Genomic DNA, 14,407 nt, shown 5'->3' on the forward strand with positions numbered 1-14,407 from the left:
AGGAAAACGTATCACCGGGCCACCGCTGACTTAAAATCTCATTACCTGGAGATATTCGACAGTCTCGAGCGCTCGCTCAACGACGTGAGGTAGTCATTGTTAAGTCTCAGCAGAAACGATCACAACATAGAAAGTCAGCGCATACAGTCTTACGAGGCCTCATTACACAGTACCATAAAAGACGTCAGCAATTCCAGCAATGTCAACGACCAAAATATCATGAAAATAAGCGAACGGTAAGAGAAGCTCTTACTTCCTACCAAATCTGAAGTCCCTGAAATAATATACAGGGTGATTTTTTAAGAGCTTGAGAACTTTTTTAAACAATAAAACGCATAAAATTTGCAAAATCTCATCGGTTCTTTATTTTAAACGTTAGATTGGTACATGACATTTACTTTTTGAAGATAATTTCATTTAAATGTTGACCGCGGCTGCGTCTTAGGTGGTCCATTCGGAAAGTCCAATTTTGGCCAACTTTTTCGAGCATTTCGGCCGGAATAGCCCGAATTTCTTCGGAAATGTTGTCTTCCAAAGCTGGAATAGTTACTGGCTTATTTCTGTAGACTTTAGACTTGACGTAGCCCCACAAAAAATAGTCTAAAGGCGTCAAATCGCATGATCTTGGTGGCCAACTTACCGGTCCATTTCTTGAGATGAATTGTTCTCCGAAGTTTTCCCTCAAAATGGCCATAGAATCGCGAGCTGTGTGGCATGTAGCGCCATCTTGTTGAAACCACATGTCAACCAAGTTCAGTTCTTCCATTTTTGGCAACAAAAAGTTTGTTAGCATCGAACGATAGCGATCGCCATTCACTGTAACGTTGCGTCCAACAGCATCTTTGAAAAAATACGGTCCAATGATTCCACCAGCGTACAAACCACACCAAACAGTGCATTTTTCGGGATGCATGGGCAGTTCTTGAACGGCTTCTGGTTGCTCTTCACTCCAAATGCGGCAATTTTGCTTATTTACGTAGCCATTCAACCAGAAATGAGCCTCATCGCTGAACAAAATTTGTCGAATTTGACACATTTCGAACCGAACACTGATTTTGGTAATAAAATTCAATGATTTGCAAGCGTTGCTCGTTAGTAAGTCTATTCATGATGAAATGTCAAAGCATACTGAGCAAATAATAATGCATGAAAATCATAACCTCAAAAAATCTGAGCAAATACTAATGCATGAAAATCCTAACCTCAAAAAAATCACCTTTTATAACCCTATTTTGGACGAAGTCAAAGCATTATCGCAGGCAGGAAGAGACAATTTCAAACGAAAACGTAACATAACGTAGATCTAAAAAAAGAAATACAACAGTCAGTCGGTGTTGAACAGTCGTCCGCACCGCACGCGTATAGCTCTTGGCTCCTGGAAATTTTTTTCCGGCTACCTAGAGTTTCATTGATTCAAGGCTTCAGTCTTTTTCAAGGCTACCTGAATCACTAACAGTCTTTGCAAAGACTAACATTTAGTCAGCCTTTCTCAAGGCTATACAAAGAGTGATATTAGAGTGACAAAGTGATACAAAGAGTGACTAAGTGATATTAGAGTGACTAAAAAATTAATCAGCCTTTTTTAAGGCTAGCTATTCAAAGAACTATTCTTCGAACTATTCAGTCTTTATCAAAACTTTTCCAAACTAGGAGTCTAATCGAAGACTAATTTAGCCTAGTTAATTTAATTTAAAATTTCATTCGTTTCAAAAATGTCTGCATCCAACCGGAAAGGCAACAAGCCTAAGGCTAAAAATAATTCAATACGGAATAAATCACAATCCGTTTTTCAACATCTTTCTAATAACATTCACGATCTTATAGAATCTGAATGTAAAAATAAAAGACAACGGACGAATTTCCCTTCCGTTGATTCTATGCCGTCTAACAATATTTACGAGATTCTTCCTGAATCCGATTGTAGCGACATAGAAGAAAATTCTTCAGAAATTCCCAAAATGGACACTTATCGTTCTGGGAAGAAACACCAATCTATGCCACCAGTGACGGTGATGGTTTCCGACTTCAAAGCATTCCGTACTGAGCTTTCTACTTTTCTCCCAAAAGTAAAAGTCTCATTTCCAATCGGCCGAAGAGAAGAATGTCGAGTCTTGGTTGATGGATTGGAAGATTACGAACGTCTTGTTCGATATTTGTCCGAGAACTGCCTAAATTTTATTCATATGGCATAAAATCAGACAGACCCTTCAAGGCTGTCTTGAAAGGCTTATCAAATGATCAAAGTACTGATGAAATTAAAAATGAACTACAAGAATTGCTTGGTTTGCCCCATCCCAAGTAATACTTATGAAAAAAGAGCGAATGGTACTTCTAAACCACGCTCTGGAATTTCCCATGAACTTTACTTAGTACACTTCAATCGAAGTGATGTAAACAATTTGAAAACTTTAGAAAAATTACGTTTCATTTCCCACATTAAAATTCATTGGGAACATTATAAACGGCATAATCGTATTGCAAACTTAACGCAATGTCGTCGTTGCCAAGGCTTCGGCCATGGAACCAAAAATTGTCATATGGATATACGGTGTTTGAATTGTGGTAAATCGCATTCGAAAGACGTTTGTCCAATGAATGAAACCACTGATAAATTTTCATGTTCAAATTGCAATGGAAATCATAAATCCAATTATTTGAAATGTCCTGTCACGGAAAAAATTTTAAATTCTCGTTCGCTTAGACAACAAGTCAAATTGACGACCTTAAATGTACAGAACATACCTGAAAATCAAAAATGTTCCTTAACACTTCCGAAAATCAATTGATTGATCAATTGTATGAATTATGCAAGCATTCCTCTTTTCCACATTTTACGCAAAAACAAAGAATCTTGATCTCGATTACTGTGAATTTCACACAGCGAAAAGTGCACAAATCTAATCAAACTGTTCTAGATTTGCACTAAACTGAGGATATTTTCCTTCGATTTGCGAAAAAGAAATCCTAATAGTTCTTTGGAAAACTTTTAGAGCTATTAGAACGGCTGATTTTGTGTGATATTCTTCACTGTTGTCCTCTTTTCGTTGTTTTTTCACCAATGCAACCGACTGGCAGCCGTGACGTAATCGCTCTTTTCGGAAGCGAAATTAGCTTTGCAAACGACACAAAATACATCTGCTCGCAGTGGCGATAGAATTAAAACTGATCCAATTTTTGTTAGGAGGTTTCTTTTGACGTGATTTCGTTTGTAGCTTTTCCACTTATGGCTATAAAAATAGCAACATATACAATTCGATTATTTCATTTCGGATTTGCATTTCATTGAAAGAAACTATCAGGATGCTGTACGGGATTCATTCCTGCCTTTCAGAAGGACCAAATTGTGGAACTCACTACAATATTAAACACTGTTCGGGGCATTTTTCTCAAACGATTTGTTGTACAGCAGCAGATATTTTGTTCTCTTCCTCAGAACGCGTTCTGATTGACTGGTGTTGACATGGGTCAACTGAGACAGGGTTTTCAATAGTGTACTATTGAAATACTTCAACGCTTCTGCTATACACGTTTAAGTTGAACAATTTCGATTTTATTGGTAGTTAGATTATATAAATCCTTTCACAGATCACTGAGCTATGAGCTTTAAAAATACGAGAAAGGCAAACGCGCCTTATGAATTATCCTCTTTAATACTCAAACATTTCAGAAAAGTTTAATTTTGAATTATTTGAGATTATGTCACAATACTGAAAATTTTATCATAAAATTGTGATCATATTTCCGATGGCATGTAGCAAAAATTATGTTGATTCGTTAGATACAACAAGAGATATTCACGATCAAAAACTCTCTCAGAGGGTAAATTTTGAAAAGGCACCCCATAGTAAAGTAAGTCGTATTCGACAAAAACCGTTACAAATGCCACGCCTAATTCTTCTAAGGCACTTATTTCTTCGAATTTAAAACAAAAAACAGGTACGCCTGCCAATTCGTCTTCTAACGAAAACAATTTATTGACAGGTAGATCGACCTCATCATCATCTTCTTCTAATGTCAATGGTAGAAATCTACCACTTATTTCTTCTAATGTAAATAATCAAAACACAGCACCGCCTTGCAGTTCATCTTCTAACGAAAACAATTTATTAATAGGTAGATCGGCCAAATCATCTACTTCTAAATTCTAATTCTACCTACAAATATTCCTTCAATGCCATTCGCTTCTTTAAATGAAGTTGATTTAGGCGATATAACTGAAAATAAAATGATCTACCTACAAGATCAACTTTTTCAAATGAATTCGACTTCATCACTGTTTGAAGCATTTCAAATCGGATGGCAATTTGCAAATAATATTATAATGAATTTAAAATTTAACAGTGATGTTAAATAATTCTTTGAATATGTTAAATTGGAATGCTCGATCTTTGAAATCGAGTGAAGATTTTATAATTTTCTCAAAGTTCAAAAAATTCATATTGCCATTGTGACAGAAACTTTTCTTAAACCAAATGTCAAATTGAAAAGTAATTCACATTATGTGGTTCATAGATTTGACAGGTTTACTGGAATGGGTGGTGCCATCTCTGATGGCTAGTACTATGGATCCTACTGACACTAAGAATTCTTCCAGGTCGGGGTTCGAACATACCACAACTGGCTTGTAAGACCAGCGCCCTATGCATTGAACCGCCAACCCGGCACCAACTGCTCATAAATTGGTACTACATGCGCTTCTACCAATCTACATGCTGGACAAAAATTAAGAAAAAACATCATTATAAAAGCATTCAATACTTCAGAGAGCATAATGTTGGAAAATTCAACATAACTGAAAAAACGAAGATGTTAACTTCAACCTATTTTGCATAAAGAGAGGCCGGTCGGAAATGGTAACTTTTGGTCTTGCGTAAAAAATAGTGCGGAACATAATATTTTCACTAGGAATTTTATAAACTGTTCGAAAGCTACTACCTTCTGTCACAAAACGCATTTGATTTGAGGTACCGAGTCTGAATGCATTCGTATAAGTAGAGATATACTTATACGAATGCATTCAGACTCGGTGTGCACCAACCTCGAGATTGAAAATCTCAAAATGGGTGGGGCGAAATAGACCAGTCACATTTTGACGCAGGAAACAATCAGACATGACCAAATATTGTGTGTAAATGATTTTTTTCACCTTATTGATATCTTGCAACTGTATTCTACATGAGAAATATCATTTCATCTTCAGGTTACTGATTTTTCCGAAGAAATTAAATGATAAATAATGAAATAACAGTCAATTGTCTTTGAGTTGAGATCAAAAATTAAGTAAATAAAAAAACATTTCACTGATAATCTGATTCACTGTCTGGCTTATCAATTCACGCATGTGAAAAGGTTGTCACTTGAGCGCACATACCGGGTGAACTTTATGGGAGCATTTAATGCAATATTTGTGGCGTTGATTAATGAGTAATTTGTCCCAGCAAACGCAGTATTTGTCCAAATCATTCGATGGTTCGAAATTCGCAGTATTTGTCCAAATCATTCAATGGATCGTTCGGAAAAATCAAAGGAAAACGTATCACCGGGCCACCGCTGACTTAAAATCTCATTACCTGGAGATATTCGACAGTCTCGAGCGCTCGCTCAACGACGTGAGGTAGTCATTGTTAAGTCTCAGTAGAAACGATCACAACATTTGTGGTAAAGAAAGTCAGCGCATACAGCCTTATGAGGCCTCATTACACAGTACCATAAAAGACGTCAGCAATTCCAGCAATGTCAACGACCAAAATATGAAGAAAATAAGCGAACGGTTAGAGAAGCTCTTACTTCCTACCAAATCTGAAGTCCCTGAAATAATATATAACCCTCTTTTGGACGAAGTCAAAGCATTATCGCAGGCAGGAAGAGACAATTTCAAACGAAAACGTAACATGACGTAGATCTAAAATAAGAGGTCGGTGTTGAACAGTCGTTCGCACTGCACGCGTATAGCTCTTGGCTCCTGGAAATTTTTTTCTGGCTACCTAGAGTTTCATTGATTCCAGGCTTCAGTCTTTTTCAAGGCTACCTGAATCACTAACAGTCTTTTTAAAGACTAATATTTAGTCAGCCTTTCTCGAGGCTATACAAATAGTGAAATTAGAGTGATTAAGTGATATCAGAGTGACTAAAAAATTAATCAGCCTTTTTTAAGGCTAGCTATTCAAAGAACTATCCTTGAACTATTCAGTCTTTATCAAGACTTTTCCAAACTAGGAGTCTAATCGAAGACTAATTTAGCCTAGTTAAATTAATTTAAAATTTCATTCGTTTCAAAAATGCCTGCGTCCAACCGGAAAGGCAAAAAGCCTAAGGCTAAAAATAATTCAATACGGAATAAATCACAATCCGTTTTTCAACATCTTTCTAATAACATTCACGATCTTATGGAATCTGAATGTAAAAATAAAAGACAACGAACGGATTTCCCTTCCGTTGATTCTATGCCGTCTAACAATATTTACGAGATTCTTCCTGAATCCGATTGTAGCGACATAGAAGAAAATTCTTCAGAAATTCCCAAAATGGACGCTTGTCGTTCTGGGAAGAAACATCAATCTATGCCACCAGTGACGGTGATGGTTTTCGACTTCAAAGCATTCCGTACTGAGCTTACTACTTTTCTCCCGAAAGAAAAAGTCTCATTTCAAATCGGCCGAAGAGGAGAATGTCGAGTCTTGGTTGATGGATTGAAAGATTACGAACGTCTTGTTCGATATTTGTCCGAGAAACTTCATAAATTTTATTCATATGACATAAAATCAGACAGACCCTTCAAGGCTGTCTTGAAAGGCTTATCAAATGATCAAAGTACTGATGAAATTAAAAATTATTTAAAAGAAGTGCTTGGTTTTGTCCCATCCCAAGTAATACTTATGAAAAAAAGAGCGAATGGTACTTCTGAACCACGCTCTGGAATTTCCCATGAACTGTACTTAGTACACTTCAATCGAAGTGATGTAAACAATTTGAAAACTTTAGAAAAATTACGTTTCATTTCCCACATTAAAATTCATTGGGAACATTATAAACGGCATAATCGTATTGCAAACTTAACGCAATGTCGTCGTTGCCAAGGCTTCGGCCATGGAACCAAAAATTGTCATATGGATATACGGTGTTTGAATTGAGGTAAATCGCATTCGAAAGACGTTTGTCCAATGAATGAAACCACTGATAAATTTTCATGTTCAAATTGCAATGGAAATCATAAATCCAATTATTTGAAATGTCCTGTCTGGGAAAAAAATTTAAACGCTCGTTCGCTTAGACAACAAGTCAAATCAACGACCTTAAATTTACAGAACATACCTGAAAATCAAAAAACCGTAACAAATGCCACGCCTAATTCTTCTAAGGCACTTATTTCTTCGAATTCAAAACAAGAAACAGGTACGCCTGCCAATTCGTCTTCAAACGAAAACAATTTATTGACAGGTAGATCGACCTCATCATCATCTTCTTCTAATGCCACTTATGCTAGTATAACAGGTAGAAATCTACCACAGGACCGCCTTGCAGTTCATCTTCTAACGAAAACAATTTATTAATAGGTAGATCGGCCAAATCATCTACTTCTAATGGCGGTCTACCTACAAATATTCCTTCAATGCCATTCACTTCTTTAAATGAAGTTTTTTAGTCGATATAACTGAAAATAAAATGATCTACCTACAAGATCAACTTTTTCAAATGAAATCGACTTCATCACTGTTTGAAGCATTTCAAATCGGATGGCAATTTGCAAATAATATTATAATGAATTTAAAATTTAACAGTGATGTTAAATTATTATTCGAATATTTTAAATTGGAATGCTCGATCTTTGAAATCGAGTGAAGATGAATTTTATAATTTTCTCAAAGTTCACAAAATTCATATTGCCATTGTGACATTGTGTCAAATTGAAAAGTAATCCACATTATGTGGTTCATAGATTTGACAGGTTTACTGGAATTAGTGGTGGAGTTGCCATTTTTGTCCAACGGCAAATTAAACATCGAATTTTACCTTCTTTCAATACTAAAGTTATTGAAAGCTTGGGAATCGAAGTTGAAACCATTCATGGAATTTATTTCATCGCTGTAGCATATTTGCCATTCCAATGCACCGGCGAACAATTAAATTTCTTTAAAGGCGATTTGCAAAAACTCACAAGATATCGACCGGAACTTTTCGTAATAGGGGACTTAAATGCTAAGCATGTCCAGTGGAATTGGAGGCAAAATAACAGTAATGGTAAAATACTTCATAATCATCTCTCAGCTGGTTACTTCACAGTTCTTCATCCCAGTATTCCGACTTGTTTCTCTTCCGTGAAAAACCCGTCTACATCGTGAAAAACATCGTCTACATCGTCTACATCACATTGATCTAACAGATCAAAGTCACATTTGTAGTTAACCGATTACACATGCTGACTTTGACTCAGATCATCTTCATGTAACATTCAGACTTTCCAACGAAGCTATAATTAATCCAATTAGTTCTATATTCAACTATCATAGAGCTAATTGGTTGGATTACAGATCTCACATTAAAAATCATGTGGATCATGAAACTATTTTAGAAAATCAACGTTCTCGTGATCCTGCTATGAAAAACATAGTTAAGGATTTACAAAAAGAAACTAAACATAGATTTACTCTTTTGCCTACCGGTTGAAAATTTCGTTAAAGAAGTTGAGCAAATTAAACCATATTCTAAAAGTTTCTGGAAACTTTCTAATGTTATAAAGAAACCTCAGAAACCAATTCCTGCTCTCAAAGTAGGAAATTAAATACTTCTTACAAATGGCGAAAAAGTTCAAAAACTTGCAGTTCGAGAGTGTACACAATTTTAATTTGAACATTGTGAGTCCTATTGAAAATTAAGTCTCAGTGAAATTTGATCATATTTCAACCCAATTGTTATCACAAGATGACATGATTGAGACGAATTTTGATGAAATTAAATCAATTATTAGGAAACTTAAAAACATGAAGGCTCCTGGTAATGAAGGAATTTTGAATATTCTTATTAAGAATCCTCCCGATGTTACCTTGAGACTCCTGGTTAAAATTTTCAACAAATGTTTTTCATTAGCTTACTTCCCAAAAGGATGGAAAAACGCTAAAGTAATTCCTATCCTCAAACCTGATAAAAACCCAGCAGAAATATCAAGTTATCGACCAATAAGCTTACTTTCTTCTATCAGTAAAATTTTTGAAAAAAATATCTTGTTGAGAATTATGTCTCATATAAATGAGAATTCAATTTTTTACCAGAGCAGTTTGGATTTCGTCATGAATATTCAACTACTCATCAACTTGTAAGAGTAACGAACATGATAAAAGCAAATAAATCTTCTGGGTTATCCACTGGAGATGCTCTTCTAGACATAGAAAAAGCATTCGACAGTGTCTGGCACAAAGGTTTTATAGGCAAAATGTCTGATTTCCAGTTTCCTATTTATTTGATCAAAATGATTCAAAATTATTTAGCTGATCGTACTCTTCAGGTTAGCTATCAGAATTGTAAATCTGAATTGCTACCCGTACGAGCCGGTGTTCCGCAGGGTTTGAGCGTAGTATTTTCACTTCTGATCTTCCAAATCTACCCGTTGGTTGTCAGAAATCGCTATTCTGTGACGGCACAAGTCTGTTATTGTGATTATCTGTCAAAATGGAAAATTAAACCAAATGCAGCAAAAACGCAATTAATTATCTTTCCTCATAAGCCAAGAGCTTCTTTTCTTAAACCAAACAATAATCACATTCTCAAATTGAATGGCTTGGAATTGACATGGTCTGATCAAGCTAAATACTTAGGTTTAACGTATGACAAAAAACTCACTTTCAAGGATCACATTGAAGGAATCCAGGCAAAGTGTAATGAATATATTAAATGTATATATCCTTTTATAAACAGAAAATCAAAGCTCTGTCTAAAAAACAAATGGTTAATTTATAAACAAATTTTCAGACCAGCCATGCTTTATGCAGTACCAATCTGGTCAAGTTGTTGTTCCACCAGGAAGAAAACGCTTCAAAGGATTCAGAATAAAATTCTGAAAATGATTTTGAAGCGTCCTCCCAGGTTTAGTACAAATTAGTTACACAGACTCACAAATATAGAACCATTCGATGTAATGTCACATAATATTTTAAGCAAATATATATATATATATATATATATATATATATATATATATATATATATATATATATATATATATATATATATATATATATATATATATATATATATATATATATATATATATATATATATATATATATATATAATAGGGCTGAAAAGTCACCACTTGTGTCTGATTTAATTTATTTTAACTCATATTCCAATAAATAGTTATAAAAAAAAAGAAAGAAATACAACAGTCATGACAATGAAAATAATAGCAACAAAATCAACAATAGCAAGAGTATCAGCAATAACATGAATAGAAGAAAAAATGTTATGTTTGTTTATTTGTTTATTTGGAGCAGGGAAAAGCCTGGTGGAGTTAGTTTCTGTCAAACTTGCTCTCCAACAGGCATAAAACCTCCTTTTATTTAGCATCAACAGATTACAATCATCCAAATGATACATTTCACTTAAACATAGCATTTCTAAACTAACTAAAACTAATTAGATAGTAGCCCTAGGAACAATTTCTTGACAACGTTTCGTGATAGATTAAAGTCGAATGAATTGGAACAGTGGTTGAATATTCGGCACATGCTGGCAAAAGGCTCGTTATAGACATAATTAGTTCTAGCATAGGGGGTCCTAAGAAAAAAATAGTTTCTAAGATTACCGCGATGGATATCTATTTGTAAAAGCTGTAAGAGCTCGGAGCAGTCTATTCTTGACTGGAGGGGATCAGCCACAAAAGTAGCCTTGCTGACGTCGCGACGGACAGATAACAAATCAAGGTCCAAGAATTTCTCCAAGGAAGCCGGAGGCTTTTGAGATAGTAAACTCAATGTGTTCCTTGAAATTTAACTTAGAGTCCTGGAGGACACCAAGGTTCTTCACAGACGATGTTCCTTCCAGAACAATTTGTGAAATATTATAGTCGAAACTGACTATAGACTGTTTGCGACTAAGAGGATGACGGAGCATTTGTAGGCGTTCAAAACCATTCTGTTGATATTACACCAGTTAGTCAAATTGTTCAACTGCTCTTGTAGGAACTCTGCGTCAGCTGTGGATTTGATGACATGAAATAATTTGAAGTCATCGGCGAACGATAGTTTCATGCCCGTGATCGAAAAATTTAGATCGTTGAGATAAAGTAAAAATATAAACGGTCCAAAGTGACTTCTTTGAGGAACTCCAGAGGTAGAGGCGAATGGTAAGGTTGTACAGTCTCCTATTTTCACTATCATTTCGCGACCAGTAAGATATGAGTGAAACCAATTCAGAAATGACCCGTTGAATCCTAGTCTATTTAACTTTGAGATTGTTATTTGATGATTAATCTTGTCGAACGCAGCGGAGAAATCGGTGTAGATAGAATATACCTGTAGTCGTGATTGTAACGAACGCATGATAACAGATCGGCTGAAAAGTATCGTAAATCGTATCGTTTCTATGAGAGGGCGCCACTAGAATTAAATCCATACCATTTTCAGTTAGTACCAACCTTCAAAAGATACGTGTATAAATTTGACAGCTGTCTGATTATTAGTTTGTGAGATATTGCATTTTGAGTGAAGCTACTTTTGTTATTGTGAAAAAAAAATGGAAAAAAAGGAATTTCGTGTTTTTATGAAACACTACTTTTTGATGAAAAAACGTGCCGCCGATACCAAAAAATGGCACAAATCTCCAAATATCAAGGGGAACGTGCCATTTGAGCCAATTTGTTCTGAAGTGGTTTGCAAAATTTCGTACTGGTCATTTGAGCACCGAAGACGATGAACGCAGTGGACGTCCAAAAGAGGCTGTTACCGATGAAAACGTGAAAAAAATCCACAAAATGATTTTCAATGACCGTAAAGTGAAGTTGATCGAGATAGCTGACACCCTAAAGATATCAAAGGAACGTGTTGAACATATTATTCACGAATATTTGGGTATGAGAAAGCTTTGTGCAAAATGGGTGCTGCTTGAGCTCACAATCGATCAAAAATAACAACGAATTGATGATTCTGAGCAGTGTTTGGAGCTGTTATATAGAAATAAAACCGATTTTTTTCGTCGATATATAACAATGGACGAAACATGGCTCCATCACTTTATTCCGGAGTCCAATCGACCGTCAGCTGAGTGGACTGCACGCGATGAACCGAACCCAAAGCGTGGAAAGACTCAACAATCGGCCGGTAAGGTTATGGTGTCTGTATTTTGGGATTCGCATGGTATAATTTTCATCGACTACCTTGAAAAGGGAAAAACCATCATCAGTGACTATTATATAGCGTTATTAGAGCGTTTGAAGGACGAAATTAAAAAAAAACGGCCTCATTTGAAGAAGAAAAAAGTTTTGTTTCATCAAGACAATGCACCGTGTCACAAGTCGATGAAAACCATGCTGAAATTGAACGAATTGGGCTTCGAATTGCTCCCTCATCCACCGTATTCTCCAGATTTGGCCCCCAGTGACTTTTTCCTGTTCTCAGACCTCAAGAGAATGCTCGCTGGTAAAAAATTTAGAAGCAATGAAGAGGTAATCGCTGAAACTGAGGCCTATTTTGAGGCAAAGGACAAATCGTACTACAAAAATGGTATCGAAAAGTTGGAAGATCGCTATAATCGCTGTATCGCCTCTGATGGCAATTATGTTGAATAATAAAAACGAATTTTGGCAAAAAAATGTGTGTTTCTATTAAACGATACGAACTTTTCAGCCGAACTGTTAAAGGAAGTATAGGATACTAAATTTGTAGACGTCGAACGATTCGTCATGAAACCATGTTGAGTCTCAGATATGTAGTTAGCGCAATTATGTGTTATAAAATCCAGAGCTATAATTTCAAACAGCTTAGATACGGCGCACAAAGCTGCTATTCCGCGGTAGTTTGATACTGTACACTTGTTTCCTTTTTTGTCTTTCTCATATAGAAAGGTTATGCAATCACTTGAAAAACCGACTAGTGAAAATTGGCCCGGAGGGCCAAGTGTCATATACAATTCGACTCAGCTCATCGAGCTGAGCAATGTCTGTGTGTGTGTGTGTATGTGTGTGTGTATGTGTCAAATAATCTCACTAGGTTTTCTCGGATATGGCTGAACCGATTTTGACAAACTTAGATTCAAATGAAAGGTCTCGTGATCCCATACGAAATTCCGGAATTCCGACTTCCGGTTCCGGAGTTATAAGGTAAAGTGTGTTACATATTGTACACCGTCACTTAAACCGGCGAAACAAAAAACGTAAAAAATTTTCTAAAGTGGTCTCAAAACAACACAAATCGATAGTCATTATCAGAAGGCAGCTAAACAAACCGATTCCGGCTATCCTGGTTCCCAGTATCCGGTTCCGGAAGTGGTCATAGTGGTCATATATACCAAAATGGATCTCACTCACTTTTCTCAGCGATGGTTTGACCGATTTTCACAAACTTAGATTCAAATGAAAGGTCTCGTGGTCCCATACGGAATTCGTGTATTTCATCCGGATCCGACTTCCGGTTCCAGAGTTATAGGGTAAAGTGTGTTACATATTGTACACCGTCTTTTAAACCGGCGAAACAAAAAACGTAAAAAATTTTCTAAACTGGTCTGAAAACTACACAAATCAATAGTCATTATCAGTAGGCAACTAAACAAACCGATTCCAGCTATCCTGGTTCTCGGTATCCGATTCCGGAAGTACCGGAAATAGTGGTCATATATACCAAAATGGATCTCACTCACTTTTCTCAGCGATGGTTTGACCGATTTGCACAAACTTAGATTCAAATGAAAGGTCTTCCGGTCCCATACGGATTTCCTGAATTTCATCCGGATCCGATTTTCGGTTCCGGAGTTTTAGGGTAAAGTGTGTTCAATATTATACACCGTCACTTAAACTGGCAGAACAAAAACCGTGAAAAATGTTGTAAACTGAACTCAAAACCGTTATTCCCAATCTAAGGGTCAAATGAAAGGTCTTTTGGTCCTACCAAAAATTAATGCATATTTTCGGAAACAACAAACATTAAATCGTCATTTAGAGTGCGATGGCAAAATTGTATAAAATCTTCAAAATTTGAATAAAAACTAGTAGAATTTGTATGTCATGTTAGTTGGTGGCCATACGAACCGACTTCGATTATACCGGTTCACGGGTTCCGGTGCTGGAAGTACATATAATAGTGAATCCACGGCGTTTTCTAGTGGATGGCCTAATCGATCAGATAACTGTTTCATTCTGTATGTTATACTAGTTAATGCACAAGCAATCCCTTGCTTTCTTTCAAAAATCGAATCGAATTTT

At 36.0% G+C, this 14,407-nt stretch overlaps 1 protein-coding gene across 7 annotated transcripts in view; it reads left to right on the forward strand.

Moving 5' to 3' along the window:
• Positions 1-14,407, forward strand: part of LOC131427484 (cadherin-87A) — an 848,175-nt gene that overhangs the window by 64,648 nt on the left and 769,120 nt on the right. The gene's annotated exons all lie outside the window — the stretch shown is intronic.

Source organism: Malaya genurostris, chromosome 2 (genome assembly GCF_030247185.1).
Source record: "Malaya genurostris strain Urasoe2022 chromosome 2, Malgen_1.1, whole genome shotgun sequence".
Lineage (NCBI taxonomy): Eukaryota > Metazoa > Arthropoda > Insecta > Diptera > Culicidae > Malaya > Malaya genurostris.